Source organism: Ostrinia nubilalis (genome assembly GCF_963855985.1).
Source record: "Ostrinia nubilalis chromosome W unlocalized genomic scaffold, ilOstNubi1.1 SUPER_W_unloc_1, whole genome shotgun sequence".
Lineage (NCBI taxonomy): Eukaryota > Metazoa > Arthropoda > Insecta > Lepidoptera > Crambidae > Ostrinia > Ostrinia nubilalis.
In genome coordinates, this window is record NW_026973566.1 from 187,331 (window position 1) to 205,272 (window position 17,942).

The window sequence follows — 17,942 nt, forward strand, 5'->3', positions numbered from 1 at the left end:
GTCGAGACAAAATTCAGTACCAAATTAAAGATCGATATTGTCTATTTATATAGAATTTTAATTACTGATATAAGGTCCGATTTTCCTACATGTGTTTTATGATGGTCACCCTATTGCAACAATCATGTCGAAATTTTATCAATTGAACGAGTCGCCAATTTGCCTTCGGCATTTCACAGAACAGCGAGCGTTTGTAAACTGACGACGCCGTTTTTAAAATGCGGAATCATACAATTTGCCTGCGACATATAACGTGGGGGTGCGTTTAAATTTTGAAGAAAATTTGAGTTGATTTTGTTTGTAAATCGATTCACCACATCACCTCGGTATGACCCAAAATTTCGACTGTCCTGCAAATTCCTCGATTTGTATGCGTCGGATCGCAACAAATGAGGTGTCCACGGATAGGGCTCGTCGAGACGGACAAAATAAGACGGTCAACGCCTGGGGTCGCCCTGAAAATTTTTGAAAAAGACGTCCAAAAACCGTTTCAGAAAACCTAAAATCCGCCAAAAAAGCAAGTTCTAGTATGGAACGATATCAATCGAACGTCAGGGGAGTGCTAAGCCGAAAGGGGTGAGTCTATTAAAGCGAAAAAATTTGAAAAACGGACCAAAAATACCAAAGTTGTAAATTTTTGTATGAAAATATTCTAAGTCAATATCGATGGCTCCTACGTATAAGGGCGAAACTGCCGCTTACGCCTTTTTCCAATTATTTAAGCAATGATTTCACTTTGCTCTAATCTATAACATCAGTAAGAAAAAAAATTTTTTTTTCCATTAGATACAAAATAAAATTTTAGGCAAATAGGCGTATGTGCAAAACTACGCCACGTATAAAGCCCAATCATACGATTCGTCAATCTATACGAGTAGTTGCTTACATAAACATATATTTTTTATAATCCAAATCTTAAATAAAGCCATGAAAATATTTAGCAAATTGTTTTATTTATAAATTATGACACATTATATAGTTATTTAATTTTTAGCGTTAAGAGTCGCATCTCAAACTAATTTGAAAATTATAAATAACTTGAAAAAATCGAACTGCCTAAGGCATCGTGGGTTCAATTCCCGCCTTAGGCAATTCGATTTTTTCAAGTTATTTATATTTTTTTAAAATATGACACATTATGTTAAAAGACCTAACTAAATCTCGAGCACAGTATATGGGCGTATTTGCGTTAAAACGTAAAACGGTACATTAAACGACTTTTTCTAACTGATTTATTATTAATATAGCACATGATAACAATTGAAATAATTACATGCATAAATAAAGAGAGTAATCGTTTAAAATATTATATTTACGTTGTCATTTAAGTCTCTTTACGTTGAACAATATACATGAAATTATAGAAATATGCCGACGTAAAAGGGCAATGCGTAAAATCTCAAAATATATAAGAAAAATATAAAAATTGATAACAGCAGTAGCAAAAGCATTACATGTTAAGGCTAAATGTGAAATTTCATTAAATTCGTTGTAGTAGGTCAGAAGATATGACCCAAAAATATGGTTCTGGCCACTAAAATGGCTCTCCTGTAAAATTTACTTTTTTCACTTACGCCAGTATACGTAGGAGCCATCGATATTAAAAATTTGAAAAGTCGAAAATTTCCACGAAAATCGATTTTTCGCGTGTCTAACGTCACGAGGGTGTTTACTAAAAATATTACGCACAATTTGATGTATATAACGTGGGGGTGCGTTTAAATTTTGAAGAAAATTTGAGTTGATTTTGTTTGTAAATCGATTCACCACATCACCTCGGTATGACCCAAAATTTCGACTGTCCTGCAAATTCCTCGATTTGTATGCGTCGGATCGCAACAAATGAGGTGTCCACGGATAGGGCTCGTCGAGACGGACAAAATAAGATGGTCAACGCCTGGGGTCGCCCTGAAAATTTTTGAAAAAGACGTCCAAAAACCGTTTCAGAAAACCTAAAATCCGCCAAAAAAGCAAGTTCTAGTATGGAACGATATCAATCGAACGTCAGGGGAGTGCTAAGCCGAAAGGGGTGAGTCTATTAAAGCGAAAAAATTTTGAAAAACGGACCAAAAATACCAAAGTTGTAAATTTTTGTATGAAAATATTCTAAGTCAATATTAAAAATTTGAAAAGTCGAAAATTTCCACGAAAATCGATTTTTCGCGTGTCTAACGTCACGAGGGTGTTTACTAAAAATATTACGCACAATTTGATGTATATGTTACGGCTAAAGATAGGTGTGAACATAAACTTAAGATTAGCCGGCTAAACTTAAGTTTATCTTCGACGAGGTGATAATGTTAGTTTCTTCTATCTTTAGCCGGCTAAACTTAAGTGTAACCGCAGGCCCTTGGCTAAAAATGTAGAAGGAAATGTAAAAGGAAACAATGTAATAATGTTTACTATTTTGACACGAAACCTTTATTAAAAAATAATTACTTTCATTACACATACTTTTATGTACCTATGTAGGTATTCAAAATTACAATTATTACAATAACAAAATATTAATTACTTAAATCAATATCTACCTAATCATTAAAATTAATAAGGAACCATTTGATCATTACAGAATCTTATGTAGGTAGGTATTTAAAATTACAAAATAAGTAAAATTTTATAAAAAAAAATAAAACCGACTCCAAAAAACCTACACTAATACGTAGAAAAATAATTACTAATTACCTACTTATTTATTAGGACGAATTATTAATATTTATGTAGGTATACCATGATTGATACTTCTGGAGTCGGTGCCAAGATTATGAAACATGTAAAGTTTGCCTGCACCGACTCCAAAAGTATCAATCATGGTATACCTATATAAATATTAATAATTCGTCCTAATAAATAAGTAGGTAATTAGTAATTATTTTTCTACGTTTTAGTGTAGGTTTTTTGGAGTCGGTTTTATTTTTTTTTATAAAATTTTACTTATTTCTTGCTTTTTAGTTAACTAATTATTACCTTGATGTTACCACTGAAGGTAGGCAGTACCTACATTGAGACCATATTCTTAATGTATATTATAAAAAAGTTCATCCCCAATTTTCCACCCTTGGGGGTGAAATATTTTCTTCAAATTCGCATGAAACCACCCTTTTGATAATACCTATTCAACAAAAAAATAATCGTTCAAATTGGTTCATAATCGGCGGAGATATTGCGTATAAAAAAGTTCATCCCCAATTTTCCACCCTTGGGGGTTGTTTTTTTTATTATTAAATTTAAATGGGACCACCCTTGAGATTACCTATACGCTGAAAAAAGATTTGTTCAAATCGGTTCATAATTGGCGGAGTTATCGCGTAACAAACATAGAAAAAAAGCCTCCTCCTTTTTTTGAAGTCGGTTGAAAATAAAACTGCGCGCGCGTTGTCTCCCCCCCGCCCGCCCCCTGAAGCCCTCCGCCGGCCTGGAGCGCCCATCGAATACATTTTTAGCCATTTCGTTTTGGCTAATGTGCACATTAGCCGGCTAAAGATGGTATATCACGACGCAAACTAACATGTTATCGAACTTTAGCTGCTTCTCGAAGATAAACTTCAGTTTAGCCGGCTAATCTTAAGTTTATGTTCACAACTATCTTTAGCCGTAACATATATAACCTATAGGTAGGCTATTATTTTCTAGAAAGGATGATGGGCACAAATGTATGGAAAGTGGTACCCGCTCCAATAGCCATAACCAATATATATTTCAAAAGGCCTTTAGATGTAGGAAAATGTCTGCTATGGGGCCAGTTCTAATTCACGTTTTGAAAGCAGTAATTCCACTAAGTATATTATAATGAAAGTATAACACTATCATCCATGTATACGAGTACTTACTATGACTACAATATATTAATATAACTAAAAGAAGCCTTGAAAAGGAAAGGATTATACCTACGATGAACTACCCAAGCTATTAGCCCTTTATTCGCTTTCATCATCATAATCATGATCATTTTAGCCATAAGACGTCCAGTTGAACATAGGCCTCCCCCAATGATTTCCACAATGGCCGGTTGGTGGCGGCCTGCATCCAGCGCCTTCCCGCTACCTTTATGAGGTCGTCGGTCCATCTTGTGGGTGGACTTATTGGGTCTTGTGGGTTTATTCGCTTTAGCAACCCATAATAAAACCCTTAAGAAATAATAAAACTCCAACCCCTTTATTAATAAAAGTTACACCCTAGTTGAACTCTGATTTAAATTATCATTTGGTATGGAAATGTCATTTTAATCCAAGGTTCATCCTAGGTATAACTTTTTTAAATAAGGGGGTAGTAGTTCTTCAAATAAAAACATTTATTTCACAATTATCTCTATCAATAATTATAGAGTTAAGGAAGGATGCTGGAGCAGTAAACCCTTCATGCCTCGCATAACTTAAGTACCATAAGATGGACACGTATGATACTTCGGTTACACAAAAAGTATGTTTATCTTCGAACGCAACCAGATCTGAGGCTGGTGGCCATAGTAAATGTTGTTCGTCTTGGTAAGACCTTTCAAATGACACTACAAACATAACTATTGGAGCCGAGTACCATTTTGCAAAAAAGTATGTTTATCTTCGAACACAACCAGATCTGAGGCTGGTGGCCATAGTAAAAGTTGTTCGTCTTGGTAAGACCTTTCAAACGACACTAGAAGCATATCTATTGGAGCCGGGTACCATTTTGCCCATTGTCCTTTGAGTTAGATTTTGATTTTGTTGAGCTTCACCACGTAACCTCGGTTCGGTCACAGAATAAGTAATAGTATACAGAAGGATTACTCCGCAAGACGATTTAAATAAATGCGAGTCTTGCTACGACGCGATACAGTGGAATTCAGCTCGCACAACACTGCGTGCCTACAATTTTATTTACCTACAAGTTTTGTCTCTTTCTATCGCGTGCCTCTGAACCCTTCTTACGCTGTTAGGGTTGCTGTCTAGTGAAAAAATAATTAATCTACTTATTTGTAAAAATAACATTTCAAATATACCTACTTAGGATATAAAAGTACTTATTTTAATACAATGTCTTCATTCATACCTATTTTAACATAAGACGTATAAATTAAACATACCTACCTACTATTACAGAAAAAATAATGGCATACCTACCTACTTACTACGCAAACACGAAACGGCTTCGTCCTAGACCGAGAAGCGTCACCCGATAATCATGTTTGTCTTTGACTTTGCGCAAACTTACTCTAATGTTACTCACTGCACTTTGGCAATAATTTTTTTTGTTGAAACCTAAGTATGCATTATGGTAAAAGAACTAGTTTAAAAAAGCGCTAGCCGTAATTTGGTGTCCCGACTCCCGCTGTTACGCTTCGTTTCATTTACAGGGGCAGGTAATAGGTAATAAAACTATAAAATTCTTTAAACGTCATAAATTGTATTCGAAAGAAATTATTTATTAAAGGCAAAAATCAAGTCTCGACGGGCGCGCGTGTGACACTCGACTGATATAATACCCGCCGCGGCGGGGCGCTTCGCTGTAGGTAATTATCGGATGTACCGCGCGGAGTGAGCCAGGCCTGGTTCGGTCTAATTTAGGGTAGGTATTGCCTGTTTTCCAAAGTTTTTGACCTCCGATCGCAACAAATGAGGTGTCTATGGATAGGGCTCGCCGAGACGAATCCAAAAAGCTGAAAAACGCCGGGGGTGGCCCTAGAAAATTTTGAAAATGACGCCCAAAAACCGTCTCAGATCCCAAAAGAAACACTAAAGACCACCAAAAAAGCAGAATTTAGTGTGAAACGATGTCAATCGAACGTCACGGGAGTGCTAAACCGAAAAGGGTGAATCTATTTAAGCGAAAAAATTTTGAAAATCCGACCAAAAATTACCAAGTTATAAAATTTTGTACTTATGAAAAAATTCTAAGTCAATATTAAAAATCTAAAAAATTGAATAAAATCGCCAGGAAGGGTGCTAGGGGTCTCAAAATGTTACAGGGGTGTAGGCAAAAAATATGGCGCTCAAATGATGTATGTAACCTATAGGTAGGCTATTATTTTCTAGAAATTTGAGTTAGATTTTGATTTTGTTGAGCTTCACCACGTAACCTCGGTTCGGTCTAATTTAGGGTAGGTATTGCCTGTTTTCCAAAGTTTTTGACCTCCGATCGCAATAAATGAGGTGTCTATGGATAGGGCTCGCCGAGACGAATCCAAAAAGCTGAAAAACGCCGGGGGTGGCCCTAGAAAATTTTAAAAATGACGCCCAAAAACCGTCTCAGATCCCAAAAGAAACACTAAAGACCACCAAAAAAGCAGAATTTAGTATGAAACGATGTCAATCGAACGTCACGGGAGTGCTAAACCGAAAAGGGTGAATCTATTTAAGCGAAAAAATTTTGAAAATCCGACCAAAAATTACCAAGTTATAAAATTTTGTATGAAAAAATTCTAAGTCAATATTAAAAATCTAAAAAATTGAATAAAATCGCCAGGAAGGGTGCTAGGGGTCTCAAAATGTTACGGGGGTGTAGGCAAAAAATATGGCGCTCAAATGATGTATATAACCTATAGATAGGCTATTATTTTCTAGAAATTTGAGTTAGATTTTGATTTTGTTGAGCTTCACCACGTAACCTCGGTTCGGTCTAATTTAGGGTAGGTATTGCCTGTTTTCCAAAGTTTTTTACCTCCGATCGCAACAAATGAGGTGTCTATGGATAGGGCTCGCCGAGACGAATCCAAAAAGCCGAATAACGTGGGGGGTGGCCCTAGTAAATTTTGAAAATGACGCCCAAAAACCGTCTCAGATCCCAAAAGAAACACTAAAGACCACCAAAAAAGCAGAATTTAGTGTGAAACGATGTCAATCGAACGTCACGGGAGTGCTAAACCGAAAAGGGTGAATCTATTTAAGCGAAAAAATTTTGAAAATCCGACCAAAAATTACCAAGTTATAAAATTTTGTATGAAAAAATTCTAAGTCAATATTAAAAATCTAAAAAATTGAATAAAATCGCCAGGAAGGGTGCTAGGGGTCTCAAAATGTTACGGGGGTGTAGGCAAAAAATATGGCGCTCAAATGATGTATATAACCTATAGGTAGGCTATTATTTTCTAGAAATTTGAGTTAGATTTTGATTTTGTTGAGCTTCACCACGTAACCTCGGTTCGGTCTAATTTAGGGTAGGTATTGCCTGTTTTCCAAAGTTTTTGACCTCCGATCGCAACAAATGAGGTGTCTATGGATAGGGCTCGCCGAGACGAATCCAAAAAGCTGAAAAACGCCGGGGGTGGCCCTAGAAAATTTTAAAAATGACGCCCAAAAACCGTCTCAGATCCCAAAAGAAACACTAAAGACCACCAAAAAAGCAGAATTTAGTATGAAACGATGTCAATCGAACGTCACGGGAGTGCTAAACCGAAAAGGGTCAATCTATTTAAGCGAAAAAATTTTGAAAATCCGACCAAAAATTACCAAGTTATAAAATTTTGTATGAAAAAATTCTAAGTCAATATTAAAAATCTAAAAAATTGAATAAAATCGCCAGGAAGGGTGCTAGGGGTCTCAAAATGTTACGGGGGTGTAGGCAAAAAATATGGCGCTCAAATGATGTATACAGGGTGTTAGGTAAATGGGTATATTAGCCGACACTAGCCCATGTTAACATGGTCATATAAATGGTATGGTGAAGTCAGAAAATTGATATCTTTATTTTAATTATTTTAATTTTCATACAAATCGGATTTTATAAAATTTATTTTGTATGAAAATTAAAATAAAATAAAATCATGATATCAAATTTCTGACTTCACCATACCATTTATATGCCTATGTTAACATGGGCTAGTGTCGGCTCATATACCCATTTACCTAACACCCTGTATAACCTATAGGTAGGCTATTATTTTCTAGAAATTTGAGTAAGTTTTTGATTTTGTTGAGCTTCACCACGTAACCTCGGTTCGGTCTAATTTAGGGTAGGTATTGCCTGTTTTCCAAAGTTTTTGACCTCCGATCGCAACAAATGAGGTGTCTATGGATAGGGCTCGCCGAGACGAATCCAAAAAGCCGAATAACGTCGGGGGTGGCCCTAGAAAATTTTGAAAATGACGCCCAAAAACCGTCTCAGATCCCAAAAGAAACACTAAAGACCACCAAAAAAGCAGAATTTAGTGTGAAACGATGTCAATCGAACGTCACGGGAGTGCTAAACTGAAAAGGGTGAATCTATTTAAGCGAAAAAATTTTGAAAATCCGACCAAAAATTACCAAGTTATAAAATTTTGTATGAAAAAATTCTAAGTCAATATTAAAAATCTAAAAAATTGAATAAAATCGCCAGGAAGGGTGCTAGGGGTCAAATGATGTATATAACCTATAGGTAGGCTATTATTTTCTAGAAATTTGAGTTAGATTTTGATTTTGTTGAGCCCACGTAACCTCGGTTCGGTCTAATTTAGGGTAGGTATTGCCTGTTTTCCAAAGTTTTTGACCTCCGATCGCAACAAATGAGGTGTCTATGGATAGGGCTCGCCGAGACGAATCCAAAAAGCTGAAAAACGCCGGGGGTGGCCCTAGAAAATTTTAAAAATGACGCCCAAAAACCGTCTCAGATCCCAAAAGAAACACTAAAGACCACCAAAAAAGCAGAATTTAGTATGAAACGATGTCAATCGAACGTCACGGGAGTGCTAAACCGAAAAGGGTGAATCTATTTAAGCGAAAAAATTTTGAAAATCCGACCAAAAATTACCAAGTTATAAAATTTTGTATGAAAAAATTCTAAGTCAATATTAAAAATCTAAAAAATTGAATAAAATCGCCAGGAAGGGTGCTAGGGGTCTCAAAATGTTACGGGGGTGTAGGCAAAAAATATGGCGCTCAAATGATGTATATAACCTATAGATAGGCTATTATTTTCTAGAAATTTGAGTTAGATTTTGATTTTGTTGAGCTTCACCACGTAACCTCGGTTCGGTCTAATTTAGGGTAGGTATTGCCTGTTTTCCAAAGTTTTTGACCTCCGATCGCAACAAATGAGGTGTCTATGGATAGGGCTCGCCGAGACGAATCCAAAAAGCCGAATAACGTGGGGGGTGGCCCTAGTAAATTTTGAAAATGACGCCCAAAAACCGTCTCAGATCCCAAAAGAAACACTAAAGACCACCAAAAAAGCAGAATTTAGTGTGAAACGATGTCAATCGAACGTCACGGGAGTGCTAAACCGAAAAGGGTGAATCTATTTAAGCGAAAAAATTTTGAAAATCCGACCAAAAATTACCAAGTTATAAAATTTTGTATGAAAAAATTCTAAGTCAATATTAAAAATCTAAAAAATTGAATAAAATCGCCAGGAAGGGTGCTAGGGGTCTCAAAATGTTACGGGGGTGTAGGCAAAAAATATGGCGCTCAAATGATGTATATAACCTATAGGTAGGCTATTATTTTCTAGAAATTTGAGTTAGATTTTGATTTTGTTGAGCTTCACCACGTAACCTCGGTTCGGTCTAATTTAGGGTAGGTATTGCCTGTTTTCCAAAGTTTTTGACCTCCGATCGCAACAAATGAGGTGTCTATGGATAGGGCTCGCCGAGACGAATCCAAAAAGCTGAAAAACGCCGGGGGTGGCCCTAGAAAATTTTAAAAATGACGCCCAAAAACCGTCTCAGATCCCAAAAGAAACACTAAAGACCACCAAAAAAGCAGAATTTAGTATGAAACGATGTCAATCGAACGTCACGGGAGTGCTAAACCGAAAAGGGTCAATCTATTTAAGCGAAAAAATTTTGAAAATCCGACCAAAAATTACCAAGTTATAAAATTTTGTACTTATGAAAAAATTCTAAGTCAATATTAAAAATCTAAAAAATTGAATAAAATCGCCAGGAAGGGTGCTAGGGGTCTCAAAATGTTACGGGGGTGTAGGCAAAAAATATGGCGCTCAAATGATGTATATAACCTATAGGTAGGCTATTATTTTCTAGAAATTTGAGTAAGTTTTTGATTTTGTTGAGCTTCACCACGTAACCTCGGTTCGGTCTAATTTAGGGTAGGTATTGCCTGTTTTCCAAAGTTTTTGACCTCCGATCGCAACAAATGAGGTGTCTATGGATAGGGCTCGCCGAGACGAATCCAAAAAGCCGAATAACGTCGGGGGTGGCCCTAGAAAATTTTGAAAATGACGCCCAAAAACCGTCTCAGATCCCAAAAGAAACACTAAAGACCACCAAAAAAGCAGAATTTAGTGTGAAACGATGTCAATCGAACGTCACGGGAGTGCTAAACTGAAAAGGGTGAATCTATTTAAGCGAAAAAATTTTGAAAATCCGACCAAAAATTACCAAGTTATAAAATTTTGTATGAAAAAATTCTAAGTCAATATTAAAAATCTAAAAAATTGAATAAAATCGCCAGGAAGGGTGCTAGGGGTCAAATGATGTATATAACCTATAGGTAGGCTATTATTTTCTAGAAATTTGAGTTAGATTTTGATTTTGTTGAGCCCACGTAACCTCGGTTCGGTCTAATTTAGGGTAGGTATTGCCTGTTTTCCAAAGTTTTTGACCTCCGATCGCAACAAATGAGGTGTCTATGGATAGGGCTCGCCGAGACGAATCCAAAAAGCTGAAAAACGCCGGGGGTGGCCCTAGAAAATTTTAAAAATGACGCCCAAAAACCGTCTCAGATCCCAAAAGAAACACTAAAGACCACCAAAAAAGCAGAATTTAGTATGAAACGATGTCAATCGAACGTCACGGGAGTGCTAAACCGAAAAGGGTCAATCTATTTAAGCGAAAAAATTTTGAAAATCCGACCAAAAATTACCAAGTTATAAAATTTTGTATGAAAAAATTCTAAGTCAATATTAAAAATCTAAAAAATTGAATAAAATCGCCAGGAAGGGTGCTAGGGGTCTCAAAATGTTACGGGGGTGTAGGCAAAAAATATGGCGCTCAAAATGATGTATATAACCTATAGATAGGCTATTATTTTCTAGAAATTTGAGTTAGATTTTGATTTTGTTGAGCTTCACCACGTAACCTCGGTTCGGTTTAATTTAGGGTAGGTATTGCCTGTTTTCCAAAGTTTTTGACCTCCGATCGCAACAAATGAGGTGTCTATGGATAGGGCTCGCCGAGACGAATCCAAAAAGCTGAAAAACGCCGGGGGTGGCCCTAGAAAATTTTAAAAATGACGCCCAAAAACCGTCTCAGATCCCAAAAGAAACACTAAAGACCACCAAAAAAGCAGAATTTAGTATGAAACGATGTCAATCGAACGTCACGGGAGTGCTAAACCGAAAAGGGTCAATCTATTTAAGCGAAAAAATTTTGAAAATCCGACCAAAAATTACCAAGTCATAAAATTTTGTATGAAAAAATTCTAAGTCAATATTAAAAATCTAAAAAATTTCATAAAATCGCCAGGAAGGGTGCTAGGGGTCTCAAAATGTTACGGGGGTGTAGGCAAAAAATATGGCGCTCAATGATGTATATAACCTATAGATAGGCTATTAATTTCTAGAAATTTGAGTTAGATTTTGATTTTGTTGAGCTTCACCACGTAACCTCGGTTCGGTCTAATTTAGGGTAGGTATTGCCTGTTTTCCAAAGTTTTTGACCTCCGATCGCAACAAATGAGGTGTCTATGGATAGGGCTCGCCGAGACGAATCCAAAAAGCTGAAACACGCCGGGGGTGGCCCTAGAAAATTTTGAAAATGACGCCCAAAAACCGTCTCAGATCCCAAAAGAAACACTAAAGACCACCAAAAAAGCAGAATTTAGTGTGAAACGATGTCAATCGAACGTCACGGGAGTGCTAAACTGAAAAGGGTGAATCTATTTAAGCGAAAAAATTTTGAAAATCCGACCAAAAATTACCAAGTTATAAAATGGCAATGCCAGATTTTGTATGGAAGGTGGCGTCTTTTTTTTTTCGCGCGGCCATCGACCAAACTTTGTTTTTTGATTACAAAATAGTGTAATAAACCAAACTTACTATGACATGTATACCTCTAAAGTCAGTCTGAACTGAGTCAAGAGCGTTAGAAGTTTGATGATTTACATACTAGATTTGCTTTTTGCGCACAAGTTTTGTAAGAAATTGCAACAAAATATTGCGCTATTTTTTTATTGCGCTGATTGTGCTCCACACTGATGTCTGGAGCCTTTAATGGATGGTATTGTTTGTTTACACATACAATGTCACTATTTTGTTGCAATTTCTTATAAAACTTGCGCGCAAAAAGCAAATCTAGTATGAAAATCATCAAACTTCTAACGCTCGTAACTCAGTTCAGACTGAGTTTAGAGCTATACATGTCATAGTAAGTTTGGTTTATTACACTATTTTGTAATCAAAAAACAAGGTTTGGTCGATGGCCGCGCGAAAAAAAAAAGACGCCAATTTCCGGCATTGTCTTTTTGTATGAAAAAATTCTAAGTCAATATTAAAAATCTAAAAAATTGAATAAAATCGCCAGGAAGGGTGCTAGGGGTCTCAAAATGTTACGGGGGTGTAGGCAAAAAATATGGCGCTCAAAATGATGTATATAACCTATAGATAGGCTATTATTTTCTAGAAATTTGAGTTAGATTTTGATTTTGTTGAGCTTCACCACGTAACCTCGGTTCGGTTTAATTTAGGGTAGGTATTGCCTGTTTTCCAAAGTTTTTGACCTCCGATCGCAACAAATGAGGTGTCTATGGATAGGGCTCACCGAGACGAATCCAAAAAGCTGAAACACGCCGGGGGTGGCCCTAGAAAATTTTGAAAATGACGCCCAAAAACCGTCTCAGATCCCAAAAGAAACACTAAAGACCACCAAAAAAGCAGAATTTAGTGTGAAACGATGTCAATCGAACGTCACGGGAGTGCTAAACCGAAAAGGGTGAATCTATTTAAGCGAAAAAATTTTGAAAATCCGACCAAAAATTACCAAGTTATAAAATTTTGTATGAAAAAATTCTAAGTCAACATTAAAAATCTAAAAAATTTAATAAAATCGCCAGGAAGGGTGCTAGGGGTCTCAAAATGTTACGGGGGTGTAGGCAAACAATATGGCGCTCAAATGATGTATATAACCTATAGGTAGGCTATTATTTTCTAGAAATTTGAGTTAGATTTTGATTTTGTTGAGCCCACGTAACCTCGGTTCGGTCTAATTTAGGGTAGGTATTGCCTGTTTTCCAAAGTTTTTGACCTCCGATCGCAACAAATGAGGTGTCTATGGATAGGGCTCGCCGAGACGAATCCAAAAAGCCGAATAACGTCGGGGGTGGCCCTAGAAAATTTTGAAAATGACGCCCAAAAACCGTCTCAGATCCCAAAAGAAACACTAAAGACCACCAAAAAAGCAGAATTTAGTGTGAAACGATGTCAATCGAACGTCACGGGAGTGCTAAACCGAAAAGGGTAAATCTATTTAAGCGAAAAAATTTTGAAAATCCGACCAAAAATTACCAAGTTATAAAATTTTGTATGAAAAAATTCTAAGTCAATATTAAAAATCTAAAAAATTGAATAAAATCGCCAGGAAGGGTGCTAGGGGTCTCAAAATGTTACGGGGGTGTAGGCAAAAAATATGGCGCTCAAATGATGTATATAACCTATAGATAGGCTATTATTTTCTAGAAATTTGAGTTAGATTTTGATTTTGTTGAGCTTCACCACGTAACCTCGGTTCGGTCTAATTTAGGGTAGGTATTGCCTGTTTTCCAAAGTTTTTGACCTCCGATCGCAACAAATGAGGTGTCTATGGATAGGGCTCGCCGAGACGAATCCAAAAAGCCGAATAACGTCGGGGGTGGCCCTAGAAAATTTTGAAAATGACGCCCAAAAACCGTCTCAGATCCCAAAAGAAACACTAAAGACCACCAAAAAAGCAGAATTTAGTGTGAAACGATGTCAATCGAACGTCACGGGAGTGCTAAACCGAAAAGGGTGAATCTATTTAAGCGAAAAAATTTTGAAAATCCGACCAAAAATTACCAAGTTATAAAATTTTGTATGAAAAAATTCTAAGTCAATATTAAAAATCTAAAAAATTGAATAAAATCGCCAGGAAGGGTGCTAGGGGTCTCAAAATGTTACGGGGGTGTAGGCAAAAAATATGGCGCTCAAATGATGTATATAACCTATAGGTAGGCTATTATTTTCTAGAAATTTGAGTTAGATTTTGATTTTGTTGAGCTTCACCACGTAACCTCGGTTCGGTCTAATTTAGGGTAGGTATTGCCTGTTTTCCAAAGTTTTTGACCTCCGATCGCAACAAATGAGGTGTCTATGGATAGGGCTCGCCGAGACGAATCCAAAAAGCTGAAACACGCCGGGGGTGGCCCTAGAAAATTTTGAAAATGACGCCCAAAAACCGTCTCAGATCCCAAAAGAAACACTAAAGACCACCAAAAAAGCAGAATTTAGTGTGAAACGATGTCAATCGAACGTCACGGGAGTGCTAAACCGAAAAGGGTGAATCTATTTAAGCGAAAAAATTTTGAAAATCCGACCAAAAATTACCAAGTTATAAAATTTTGTATGAAAAAATTCTAAGTCAATATTAAAAATCTAAAAAATTTAATAAAATCGCCAGGAAGGGTGCTAGGGGTCTCAAAATGTTACGGGGGTGTAGGCAAAAAATATGGCGCTCAAAATGATGTATATAACCTATAGATAGGCTATTATTTTCTAGAAATTTGAGTTAGATTTTGATTTTGTTGAGCTTCACCACGTAACCTCGGTTCGGTTTAATTTAGGGTAGGTATTGCCTGTTTTCCAAAGTTTTTGACCTCCGATCGCAACAAATGAGGTGTCTATGGATAGGGCTCACCGAGACGAATCCAAAAAGCTGAAACACGCCGGGGGTGGCCCTAGAAAATTTTGAAAATGACGCCCAAAAACCGTCTCAGATCCCAAAAGAAACACTAAAGACCACCAAAAAAGCAGAATTTAGTGTGAAACGATGTCAATCGAACGTCACGGGAGTGCTAAACCGAAAAGGGTGAATCTATTTAAGCGAAAAAATTTTGAAAATCCGACCAAAAATTATTAAGTTATAAAATTTTGTATGAAAAAATTCTAAGTCAATATTAAAAATCTAAAAAATTTCATAAAATCGCCAGGAAGGGTGCTAGGGGTCTCAAAATGTTACGGGGGTGTAGGCAAAAAATATGGCGCTCAAATGATGTATATAACCTATAGGTAGGCTATTATTTTCTAGAAATTTGAGTTAGATTTTGATTTTGTTGAGCTTCACCACGTAACCTCGGTTCGGTCTAATTTAGGGTAGGTATTGCCTGTTTTCCAAAGTTTTTGACCTCCGATCGCAACAAATGAGGTGTCTATGGATAGGGCTCGCCGAGACGAATCCAAAAAGCTGAAACACGCCGGGGGTGGCCCTAGAAAATTTTGAAAATGACGCCCAAAAACCGTCTCAGATCCCAAAAGAAACACTAAAGACCACCAAAAAAGCAGAATTTAGTGTGAAACGATGTCAATCGAACGTCACGGGAGTGCTTAACCGAAAAGGGTGAATCTATTTAAGCGAAAAAATTTTGAAAATCCGACCAAAAATTACCAAGTTATAAAATTTTGTATGAAAAAATTCTAAGTCAATATTAAAAATCTAAAAAATTTCATAAAATCGCCAGGAAGGGTGCTAGGGGTCTCAAAATGTTACGGGGGTGTAGGCAAAAAATATGGCGCTCAAATGATGTATATAACCTATAGATAGGCTATTATTTTCTAGAAATTTGAGTTAGATTTTGATTTTGTTGAGCTTCACCACGTAACCTCGGTTCGGTCTAATTTAGGGTAGGTATTGCCTGTTTTCCAAAGTTTTTGACCTCCGATCGCAACAAATGAGGTGTCTATGGATAGGGCTCGCCGAGACGAATCCAAAAAGCCGAATAACGTCGGGGGTGGCCCTAGAAAATTTTGAAAATGACGCCCAAAAACCGTCTCAGATCCCAAAAGAAACACTAAAGACCACCAAAAAAGCAGAATTTAGTGTGAAACGATGTCAATCGAACGTCACGGGAGTGCTAAACTGAAAAGGGTGAATCTATTTAAGCGAAAAAATTTTGAAAATCCGACCAAAAATTACCAAGTTATAAAATTTTGTATGAAAAAATTCTAAGTCAATATTAAAAATCTAAAAAATTGAATAAAATCGCCAGGAAGGGTGCTAGGGGTCTCAAAATGTTACGGGGGTGTAGGCAAAAAATATGGCGCTCAAATGATGTATATAACCTATAGATAGGCTATTAATTTCTAGAAATTTGAGTTAGATTTTGATTTTGTTGAGCTTCACCACGTAACCTCGGTTCGGTCTAATTTAGGGTAGGTATTGCCTGTTTTCCAAAGTTTTTGACCTCCGATCGCAACAAATGAGGTGTCTATGGATAGGGCTCGCCGAGACGAATCCAAAAAGCTGAAACACGCCGGGGGTGGCCCTAGAAAATTTTGAAAATGACGCCCAAAAACCGTCTCAGATCCCAAAAGAAACACTAAAGACCACCAAAAAAGCAGAATTTAGTGTGAAACGATGTCAATCGAACGTCACGGGAGTGCTAAACCGAAAAGGGTGAATCTATTTAAGCGAAAAAATTTTGAAAATCCGACCAAAAATTACCAAGTTATAAAATTTTGTATGAAAAAATTCTAAGTCAATATTAAAAATCTAAAAAATTGAATAAAATCGCCAGGAAGGGTGCTAGGGGTCTCAAAATGTTACGGGGGTGTAGGCAAAAAATATGGCGCTCAAATGATGTATATAACCTATAGGTAGGCTATTATTTTCTAGAAATTTGAGTTAGATTTTGATTTTGTTGAGCTTCACCACGTAACCTCGGTTCGGTCTAATTTAGGGTAGGTATTGCCTGTTTTCCAAAGTTTTTGACCTCCGATCGCAACAAATGAGGTGTCTATGGATAGGGCTCGCCGAGACGAATCCAAAAAGCTGAAACACGCCGGGGGTGGCCCTAGAAAATTTTGAAAATGACGCCCAAAAACCGTCTCAGATCCCAAAAGAAACACTAAAGACCACCAAAAAAGCAGAATTTAGTGTGAAACGATGTCAATCGAACGTCACGGGAGTGCTAAACCGAAAAGGGTGAATCTATTTAAGCGAAAAAATTTTGAAAATCCGACCAAAAATTACCAAGTTATAAAATTTTGTATGAAAAAATTCTAAGTCAATATTAAAAATCTAAAAAATTTAATAAAATCGCCAGGAAGGGTGCTAGGGGTCTCAAAATGTTACGGGGGTGTAGGCAAAAAATATGGCGCTCAAAATGATGTATATAACCTATAGATAGGCTATTATTTTCTAGAAATTTGAGTTAGATTTTGATTTTGTTGAGCTTCACCACGTAACCTCGGTTCGGTTTAATTTAGGGTAGGTATTGCCTGTTTTCCAAAGTTTTTGACCTCCGATCGCAACAAATGAGGTGTCTATGGATAGGGCTCACCGAGACGAATCCAAAAAGCTGAAACACGCCGGGGGTGGCCCTAGAAAATTTTGAAAATGACGCCCAAAAACCGTCTCAGATCCCAAAAGAAACACTAAAGACCACCAAAAAAGCAGAATTTAGTGTGAAACGATGTCAATCGAACGTCACGGGAGTGCTAAACCGAAAAGGGTGAATCTATTTAAGCGAAAAAATTTTGAAAATCCGACCAAAAATTACCAAGTTATAAAATTTTGTATGAAAAAATTCTAAGTCAATATTAAAAATCTAAAAAATTTCATAAAATCGCCAGGAAGGGTGCTAGGGGTCTCAAAATGTTACGGGGGTGTAGGCAAAAAATATGGCGCTCAAATGATGTATATAACCTATAGGTAGGCTATTATTTTCTAGAAATTTGAGTTAGATTTTGATTTTGTTGAGCTTCACCACGTAACCTCGGTTCGGTCTAATTTAGGGTAGGTATTGCCTGTTTTCCAAAGTTTTTGACCTCCGATCGCAACAAATGAGGTGTCTATGGATAGGGCT